Genomic DNA, 9,767 nt, shown 5'->3' on the forward strand with positions numbered 1-9,767 from the left:
CCACAACTTCTTTATCCATTCTTGCGTCAATGGATACGTAGGTTGTTTCCATGTCTTGCCTACTATAAATAATGCTGCAACGAACATGGGGATGCAGGCATCTTTTCGAGTTAGTGTTTTCCTTTCCTTTGTATAAACTTCCAGAAGTGGAATTGCTGGATAATATGGCAGTTCTATTTTTGATCTTTTAAGGAACCTCCACACTGTCTTCCACAGTGGCTGAGCCAATTTACAACCCCACCAACGATGCACAGGGGTTCCTTTTTCTCCACCATCCATGCTAGCATTTGTTATCTCTTGTTTTTTTAATGGTGGCCAGTCTAACAGGCAAGAGGTGATATTTCATTGTGGTTTTAATTTGTATTTCCCTAATGACTAGTGATGTTGAGCATCTTTTAATATACCTGTTAGCCATTCGTATATCTTCTTTGGAAAATGTCTATTCAAGTACTCTGTCCATTTTTAATTGGATTATCTGTTGTTGTTTTGCCAAATCATAAATTATAACCTATGTGAATACCTTAAGTGTTAAATTGAAATCGATTTCTGTATTAAGTTAAGCATGAGTAAACCAAATAGCTCAAAAACTATGCTTCAAAATAATTTTAAAAAGTTTCAAAAAACATTGTAATCTCATATTACAATGCTATCTGAATAAGATAAAGTAAAACAATGCATACTAAAATGTGGGATACCATGTCACCTAACTTTGTATGTTAAAAAACAGAATGGTGGTAAACCTCAACATATCAATGGTCATAAACAATGGCAGTTTTTGCATTATTTAATAAACATTTCATCTCTCAACAATAGAATCATTTTGTTGTTAATAACTGGATTTACGACCTCAAAGATAGTCATAAAACATTTTAGATGTTTGCTTACATTTTACCATTCCTACCCTAATATATTCCATGCCAACACCTGGAAGGTTGAATGAAAATCTATTTACAAGCCTCTTAAATTAACCAGATGCCTTGTTAAATTTAGTCATTTAGAGTGCATAGAGTATAAAATATTGGGAGGCTAATTCTCTAACTTAAGCTAAAGTTTTAAAAAAATGATTCATTATGAAAATACCTACATTCCAAATCTGATAAATAAAAATAAAAGTTCTTTATTTGACTCTTATTTAAAGTTCTCAAAACACACAATTTCCAACACAAGTTCATTCTTGTTGATTAAAATTTTTTTTTCTTCAAAAATCACATTTGGCCCTCCTCACAGGCACAAAATCCAATTCAATTCTAATACTAACTACTAAGTGAAAAAACAAAACAGAAACAAAAAACCCACCACTCTTATCACTTATTTGATTGTGAAATAATAAACAGCATCTACTTCATATGTATTCAACCAGAAAAAGAAAAAAATTCATTTGGTAACAATCCATTATTTAAGGTTTTGGCATAACATCTTTTACTACAAAAGTAAACTCTCTTGTGAAACTCATCCTTCTAATTTATCAAATTATCTAATATATATTACAAGAACAAAATTCATGTATCAATATTTCAATTTTTGTCTAAAACCATGCTATTCTTGAACACAGTAGTTCTCTCCAACCAGTTTACTCTACATTAATATGTTTTAGGTTGGTGCAACAGTAATTACCATTTAAAAGGTTAAAAATGCAAAAGCCGCCATTACTTTGGCGCCAACGTAATATATATATATATATTATATATATATATATATATATACACACAATCAGTTCAATCAAAGTGTCACATAAACAAAGAAATAATAACCATATTCTGTACTTTCTTCTACTAACAATCAATTTCTTCTATTATAGGACATTTCTTTCTTAAAGAGAAAATTTTCCCATCTTTTCCTTCTTAAAATCCTTTACTCTTGATTAAATTTTTATAACATTACTTATAGAATTGAACATTCATAAATAATACACAAAAATATCGTCAGTACCTAAACTGAAGATAAAAAGACCTTTTCATTTCTTTATTTTCAAAGTGTTTGCACTTTCCTAGATAATGGAAAAAATATCACCACTAAAAACTATATGTCAAAGTAAAGAATCTGAAAGTGGGCACATTATATTACCCCTCTGAGGCCCAAAACCCTTGAAACAAATCAACTGAAATATTGTATTCCTGTATGTGATAGTCCCGGTAAAACATCAAAATCATCATCAACCATTCGCACAGCATGAGATTACTTAAACACTACATATTAAATACTGTGACACATACCATAGAGTTTCTGTGCCACAATGAAAAGTAAAGTTTCCTTATCAAGTACAATATAGGTTAATTAGTAATTTCAGTCTTTACAGTCAAGGATATGGATGCTTTTGGCAAAGGACAAAGCATTTCCAATTCTGAATGACACTAAATTCCCCAGTGCAAAAAAGGAAAAACCTTGACCTTGTTTAGTAATGCTGTTCATCAACTTTTTCTGAAACCTCTTTCTCAGTCTCAGTGGGAATAAACTGGAAGAAATCAATCAAAAATACAAGCTAGAGACTCATAACTACTACCACTCGGTAGATCAAAAACATCAACTAAAACATAAGGATATGATTAGATGTAATGCATTGAAGTACACTGAAATTTTAAAAATAGAGTTGACCCTTGAACAACACAGGTTTTGACTATGCGGATCCATTTATACATGAACTTTTTTCTATAAATACCTGCACTGTTTTTGATCTGTGGTTGGGAGTCCATGGATGCAGAGGGCCGACTACATGCATTGATCTACACCATTTAATATAGGGGACTTGAGCATTCAAGGGTTTTGGTTTCCTCTGGGGGTCCTGGAACCAATCCAGAGGGACAACTTAAATTTTGGGGAAATCAAAAGTTATACATGGGGGCGGCCGGTTAGCTCAGTTGGTTAGATTGCGATGCTCTTTTAACACCAGGGTTGCCAGTTCGATCCCCTCATGGGCCAGTGTGAGCTGCACCATCCACAACTAGATTGAAACAACTACTTGACTTGGAGCTGATGGGTCCTGGAAAAACACACTTAAAATGAATAATAGTTAAAAAAAAAAAAAAAAAAAGTTGTATGTGGAGGGGCGGCCAGTTAGCTCAGTTGGTAGAGTGCAGTGCTCCTAACAAGGTTGCTGGTTCGATCCCCACATGGGCCACTGTGAGCTGTGCCCTCCACATCTAGGTTGAAACAACTACTTTACTTGGAGCTGATGTGTCCTGGAAAAACACACTCGAAATAAACACTAAAGTTTAAAAAAGTTATATGTGGATTTTCCACTGCGCAGGAGGTCGGCACCCCAATTCATGTTGTTCAAGGGTCAACTGTATACTTAATATACTTAATATACTTAATAGATTTAATTAGGCACATAATATTTTATTAAAACATATATTACAATTAATATTTTTAAATTAAATCTACTGAATAAAAATACGGTATTTTAAAAATATGCTCCCTCGGGCCGGCCCGGTGGCTCAGGCGGTTGGACCTCCGTGCTCCTAGCTCCGGGGGCTGCTGGTTCGGTTCCCACATGGGTCAGTGGACTCTCAACCACAAGGCTGCCGGTTCAGCTTCTCGAGTCCCGCAATGGATGGTGGGCTTCACCCCCTGCAACTAAGATTGAGCACGGCACCTTGAGCTGAGCTGCCGCTGAGCTCCCGGATGGCTCAGTTGGTTGGAGCGCATCCTCTCAACCACAAGGTTGCCGGTTCGAGGTGGGCTGTGCCCCCTGCAACTAGAGATGGCAACTGTACCTGGAGCTGAGCTGCGCCCTCCACAACTAGGATTGAAGGGACGGCGGCTTGACTTGGAGAAAAGGCCTGGAAGTGCATACTGTTCCCCAGTGGAGTCCTGTTCCCCTTCCCCAATAAAATCTTAAAAAAAAAAAAAAGAAAAAGAAAAGAAAAAAATATGCTCCAAATAGTTTTCTTTTTTAAAAATAAATTCTGCCATTCCCTAAAAAACTGCACTCACACACATAGGATGTGACAGTAGATATGTGATAACACATGTTCCCCAATATAAAAACCTCAGAAGTTACCATCATAGCCAAAATTGAGGTACCCTGTCCAGGATCTTTTAGACAGAGTCCTCAGTTCCCTAGAAGCTTTGAGACCTAGGAAAGGTAAATATGTACAACGTAACCACTAAAAAGACTAGCAACTAGAATCTATGGAGACTGAAAACAGTTGTTGAAAGAGAAAGGAAAAAACAAACATATTCATACTTAAAAGACATGAGATTAGGAGTAAAAAGAATGAGTTGAAAAAGAAATTTCAAAAAAAAATTTAACTGGGTACCCAGAACACATAAAAATACACAAAAAGTTTTCCACACAGTGTTTATCCTCACACACCACAGTCTGATATTTCCCATTATTTTTCATTTAAAATAAATTGTTCTTGTGACCCACCAAATTGAATTCACAAGTCACTAATGGGTCACAACCTAAAGTTTGAAAACCATTGGCTTAGAGGAACTTAACAACCATTAAGAAGGTCCTTGCTTTCCTATGAACATCTAGTTTGAGAAAACTGTTCAGGAGGGGGTAAAATTGAGAAGATAGCATTCCTACAGGGCAAGGACCTTGTCTTACTGGCACATAATCATCACTTAATGTTTGCTGAATTAATACATTGTGGAAAATAAAGCACTTTCAAAGTAAGGACACACCTACAAAGGAGACCTTTAAAAAAAAAAAAAAAAGCTTAGGAAAAGCGTCAGTACTTTAGATACCTTCAAAACCAGGGATTGTGAAAAGAGCTCCAGGAGGTAAGACAGAGATACTAAATGATTCTTAAATAAACAAATTAAGTACCAAAGGGAAAGGAAATTTTGTTCTTTAGGCTAGGCTTTATTTATATCCAGCAAAGGAAAAAGAAAACCTCTTGTAGAGCTACATAGTATTCCATTATAGATACAAAAAGTTTGTAAGCTACTTACTCCTAGTTAGCAATTCTAACCATTTCTTTCAAAATTATATGTGGAGCTCCAAATGTATAATTCCAACTTCAAATCAAAATTACAGAATGCAATTTTTAAATATTAAACCCCCTGTACTCATTTGTAAACATTTAATAAGCAGCTAGTGTGTGATAGCCACAAACTTATTGAATGCTTACTATGAAACAGGCAATACTTTATTTACTAAGAGTTATCCCATTTAAACCTGACAGCCTTGTAAAGTGGATACTAGCTTCATTTTATAGATAGGGTAAGTCAGACTTAACAAGTTACATAAAGAAGTTACACAACTAATAAATGGTGAAATTAAGATATATTAAGTGCCAATTTTATTATTATTGGTGGCTGCAAATCAGAATATTTTGTTCCATTCCATTATTTGTTAAGCTTTTTTCAGAAACTAAACTTTGTGTGTCTTTCTGAATGAAGCGATTCATCGACTTCTAAATCTGTATTAACACAATCATATTGAATAATTTTATCAAAAGAAAAAATTAGCCAGTCTCTTCTCAGCTTTAAAGGTAAGTGAAAGTCCAATTTAATGTAATTATCTATACATAACAATATCACTGACACCGGCACTTTTAACAGGCTATATGTCTATTATGCAAAGTACTTAGTAACAACATATACTTTTATTTACCTTATTTACATGCCAGGTACTTATTTTTTGAAAAACCTTTCCACGTTTTACGGGCCACTTATTTTAACACTAGGTAAGAAGATGCAGCCTTAGACTATTTCAGAACAAAAAGTCTGTTTCTAGCACAAATGGAAAAGACTGATATTGAAATAATTGTTACCAAATGTTGACAGAGACATCCCAATTGAAAATAATTGTTTCTAGTACATCCACACAACTTTGTAATTCATGTTCGTTTTTTAGAAGGAATGAGACATCTTTAATAAAATTAAACATTAATTTTTTATCACTAAAAACTAAAATACTTTAATCCAACAATGAAACATAATGGAATGAAATAATACAGATTTGTATGTTTTTCACATAATTTTAGATTTCGAAATCTTGACGAATATAAAAAAATAATCCAGCCATGAACAAGTACAGAAACCTAAAGGTAGATGAACATACCTTGGCACTCTGATTAATGAAACAATTTCAATTTTATGTAAGACTTGACTACAGAAATAACACTTTTTAGAAGAGATTCATTCATATATGATCCTGAACTGAATGAACAGCAGCCCTTTACAAATACATACATAAAAGCTCCTAATTTCAAAAAAGGTTAAGTTAGAGTGAGTGCAATTATTATAAGTAATAGAGACTACTGATAACCAAAAAGAGATACAGTGGGAAAATTAACTTATTTTAATATACAAATCAGTCAAGTGAGGAAAAAAAATTATTTCCAAGTAAGTAGAATAACAGGTTAATCTCAACTCTAATTTCAACGCCAATAGTTGGCCCCTAGATAACTTTGGGATTTACTAAGTATTTGTATCTACCAAATACCAGTACATTCTTAAATTATATTCTTTATGGTTAGTTAAGCGCATCCAGTCTTTCTAGTATCCTGTAACTAATCAGTTTCTTTCTTATTAGTAGAATGGCAACATAACATGGGACCAAATATCACATACATGTCTTGATGTACAGAAAGCTTGTTTTATATTACCACACATTCAATTAATTGCCATGTCCACAGTTCTTCCAAAATCTATACTGCAGAAAATACAATAATTATTTTCTATTCAGTTCACTCATACTTTGGTCCTGTACACTGCTGTATTTCTTTAAAAGCTCTCAGACTTTAAATTTGTTTAAGAAACTATCCTTTAGTTTGGAAGGAAGTTAGTTACTGTCAAGATAATCTTAGACTATTCAAAGCCTTTTTAACCCCAGTTGATTCTTAGAAATTCTTCTATCTATAAAACACGAGAATTATAACCAAATTAACAAATCAGATATCAGAATGCCAAAAATTAAGTCATTAAAAGGGAATCCAGAGAAAGGGCCAGTTGTGAAAGAACAGGAAGTGATGTACACTGTCATTTTGTGGATGAACTATTTAGAAACATAAGAAGTACCATACTAATCTGAAATCAAGAAACCCAGACTAAGAGCTCCTCAGTATTCTCTTTCTGACAGTGGCATCAGAGGTCAGCTGAAAAAACCCTTAGGCAGTTTTTCCTTAATAAATTTATCTAATTGATCACAAACATACTTTTACTATTTTTAGCAGAATTCCTACGAGCTATGGAAAACAGGGTTTCTTTTAAGTTGTCCTAAAGAATACCTTAGTTCTACCCATGCTGAAATACAGCAGGTGATTTATCGATATCCTTATGTACATCCTTAAGTTTTGTAGCCTTTATTGATAAATCCTCTCTTCCTGTATCTTTCCAAAATAAAAAGTAATGCTTTACTGAGCAGTATGCTTGGGTTTATACATGCTAGTATTTATGAATTATCAACACACCATAACAGAGAATTAGACATTACGGAATAATTTGCCATATGGGGGAGGCTCTACACACCACAACATGCAGCATTGTGCCATGAAATAAAGATCTAAATGAGAAATGCTGTTAAAGTTAAAATAAATTCAGATAAAAATCAAAAGAATAAAGAAAACAAGGAGAATTCCATTTTCTGAGTAAAAATAATAAAACTAATTTAACATACCATTAATGTGTCTCCCGATATCAAAATCATGAAGATGACAGATACTAAAATAGTGCCTAACACTCCTAACATCTTTAAATCTGTCTTAAAACAGGTTTCAAAATGAAAAAAAAAAAAAAAAAAAAGACTAGCTCTTATGGCCAACATTAAATGTAAATGGCATTTGAAAGTATTTAAAAATAAGTCATCCACTAAGGGAAGCTTAAACACCAAATACAGCTTGGTAGTAAAATATCAAGACAACTCATATCTGTATATATTTTAGTCATCTCCATCGCTTTGTGAAAAAAATTATTTAATTCTATGAATATTCATATATGGAACATTTTGAAATCACTTCTTCAGTAAATTTAAATATTTAAAGAAAAAAGTATCAACAGTAGACTTCAAGACTACTCTTTGGTCACAAAAAAAACTTGACAACACAATTCCAGAAGGTCAAATTTTTTATTTTTTTCCTACTCTACTAAGGACAAAACCAACAAGTACTACTGTAAATCAGATAAGAGGATTTGTCCTAAACAAATATGACATGAAGCAAAAGAAGTAGCAAAACGACTTATTGACGGCAGAATATAGAGCCAATCACAGCATAATTAGGCAAAGTAGTGTTTATTATTTTTTCATTTCCTCAGGAAATAAAGCACTTGCTACAGAAAGATTCGTAACCTAATTTAACCACTTTTTTTAAAATTCCAATTTCGATGTTATACAAAACAGTATTAACCCTAAAAATTCACAGCTGAGGGAGAAGGAAAGTCCATCAGACGGCCCGTCTGTAGGCAATAATTTTTAATAATTCAATAACTACAAGTCATAGGAAGGAAAAACAAGAGGGAAATGAGGGAAATAATTTTGTAGGGAGTACAAAATTAGTTTATTCGAATCCTAATGAAAACTCAATATGCTTACACACAAAAAAATGTCAACCCAATGTTTAAAAGAGAGCAAGAGAGACATTAAAAAACTGTTCTAACATGGCAGGGTCCCTCTCGAGAGGCCATATCCCCCAACAATAACAGGAACAGATATACTTCCCAGTGACAGCTCTCAGGGGAAGAGTATTAAACTGGTACTGTTATCGATTTAAAACCAAAGGAAAAAGAGTAACCTTTCCAAGGGAAGCGCCATTACTTCCCTCTCCGGCTCCCCCTCCCTTCACTGTACACACGGGCCTGTGTATGAAGAAACTGCCTTGGACTTCTGCAGCATTGCAGTAGACTAAAGGATGGGGAAGGGGGAAGGGTGGGGGAGAGAAACGCTTCCATCACCCCTACAGAAGAGGGGTATAGATTTCCTGAGGGGGGTGGGGTGGAATCCACCCAGAAGGCTACCCAGAGCGGTCTCTCTTCTCAAGAATACATAGACACTACACAGAAGGAGGGAGGAGCAGAGGGACCCGAAGGGAAGGGGACCTCGCGCCTTTTAAATCGGGGTGCACATCAACCCCGTCTCCCTCTGAGGGCCACACCTTCCTCGAGACATCCCCTTCCACCACTCCTTCCGGTGACCCTCAGGAAAGAGGAATGTAATTGCTCTTGTCCCTCAAACAGTAGGGCGTCCAGCTCACCAGCTTCTTCACCCCACCCACAGAATCACAGACCCTCCTTGTCTCCCTCCCCCACCCCACCCCCACATCCCTCCTTCCAGCGAGAGACCAGAGTGGGTCGAATTTCCCCGCCCCCTCCAAGTCTCCTTTTCCCAAAGCAGAGGTGCCCTTACCCTTTCGCCGACAGGTCTGGGGCGGAGTAGGCAGGCGCAGCCCCCTACAGCGCTCGGGTGGCAGCTACGCTGGAGGGCGAGGAGTGAGGAGGAGGAGGGGGCCTGGCGACACACCGCCGCCCCCCCCCCGGCGGAGCCCCAGCGAGCCGCCCAGCCCAAGCTCTGCGACAAGGGGCGGGGGGGGGGCGAGGGGACGACCGGGGTCGAGGAGGCGCCCTCAGCGCTTGGGCTCAGCTAAGATGGCGCGGGGAAGTGCCGGGAGCCGCCGCCGCTTCGGGGGAACCGGCCCGGGCCTCGGCCGCCTCCGGTCTTCACACAGCCGAGGCCCTGTCGGTCCCCCGCCGCGGGCCCTCGGCGGGCGGGCCCACGCACAGCCCTCCGCCACCACCACCACCCCTGGGAAGGGGGCGCTCACAAAGGGAAGAGAGGCCGCGGGCCGACCGGCCGGCGGCGGGGCGGGGTCCCCAGGGGC

The 9,767-nt window shown here is 37.1% G+C and overlaps 1 protein-coding gene across 1 annotated transcript in view; it reads right to left on the reverse strand.

Annotated features, from left to right (window-relative positions):
• TAOK1 (TAO kinase 1) overlaps nucleotides 1-9,442 on the reverse strand; it is a 145,541-nt gene extending 136,099 nt beyond the window's left edge. The window contains exon 1 of the mRNA XM_033089191.1: nucleotides 9,296-9,442. The gene's annotated coding sequence lies outside the window, so the exon portion shown is untranslated. The remainder of the gene's footprint in view (nucleotides 1-9,295) is intronic.
• Nucleotides 9,443-9,767: the final 325 nt, after the last annotated feature.

This window comes from Rhinolophus ferrumequinum, chromosome 21 (genome assembly GCF_004115265.2).
Source record: "Rhinolophus ferrumequinum isolate MPI-CBG mRhiFer1 chromosome 21, mRhiFer1_v1.p, whole genome shotgun sequence".
In the NCBI taxonomy this organism is placed as follows: Eukaryota; Metazoa; Chordata; class Mammalia; order Chiroptera; family Rhinolophidae; genus Rhinolophus; species Rhinolophus ferrumequinum.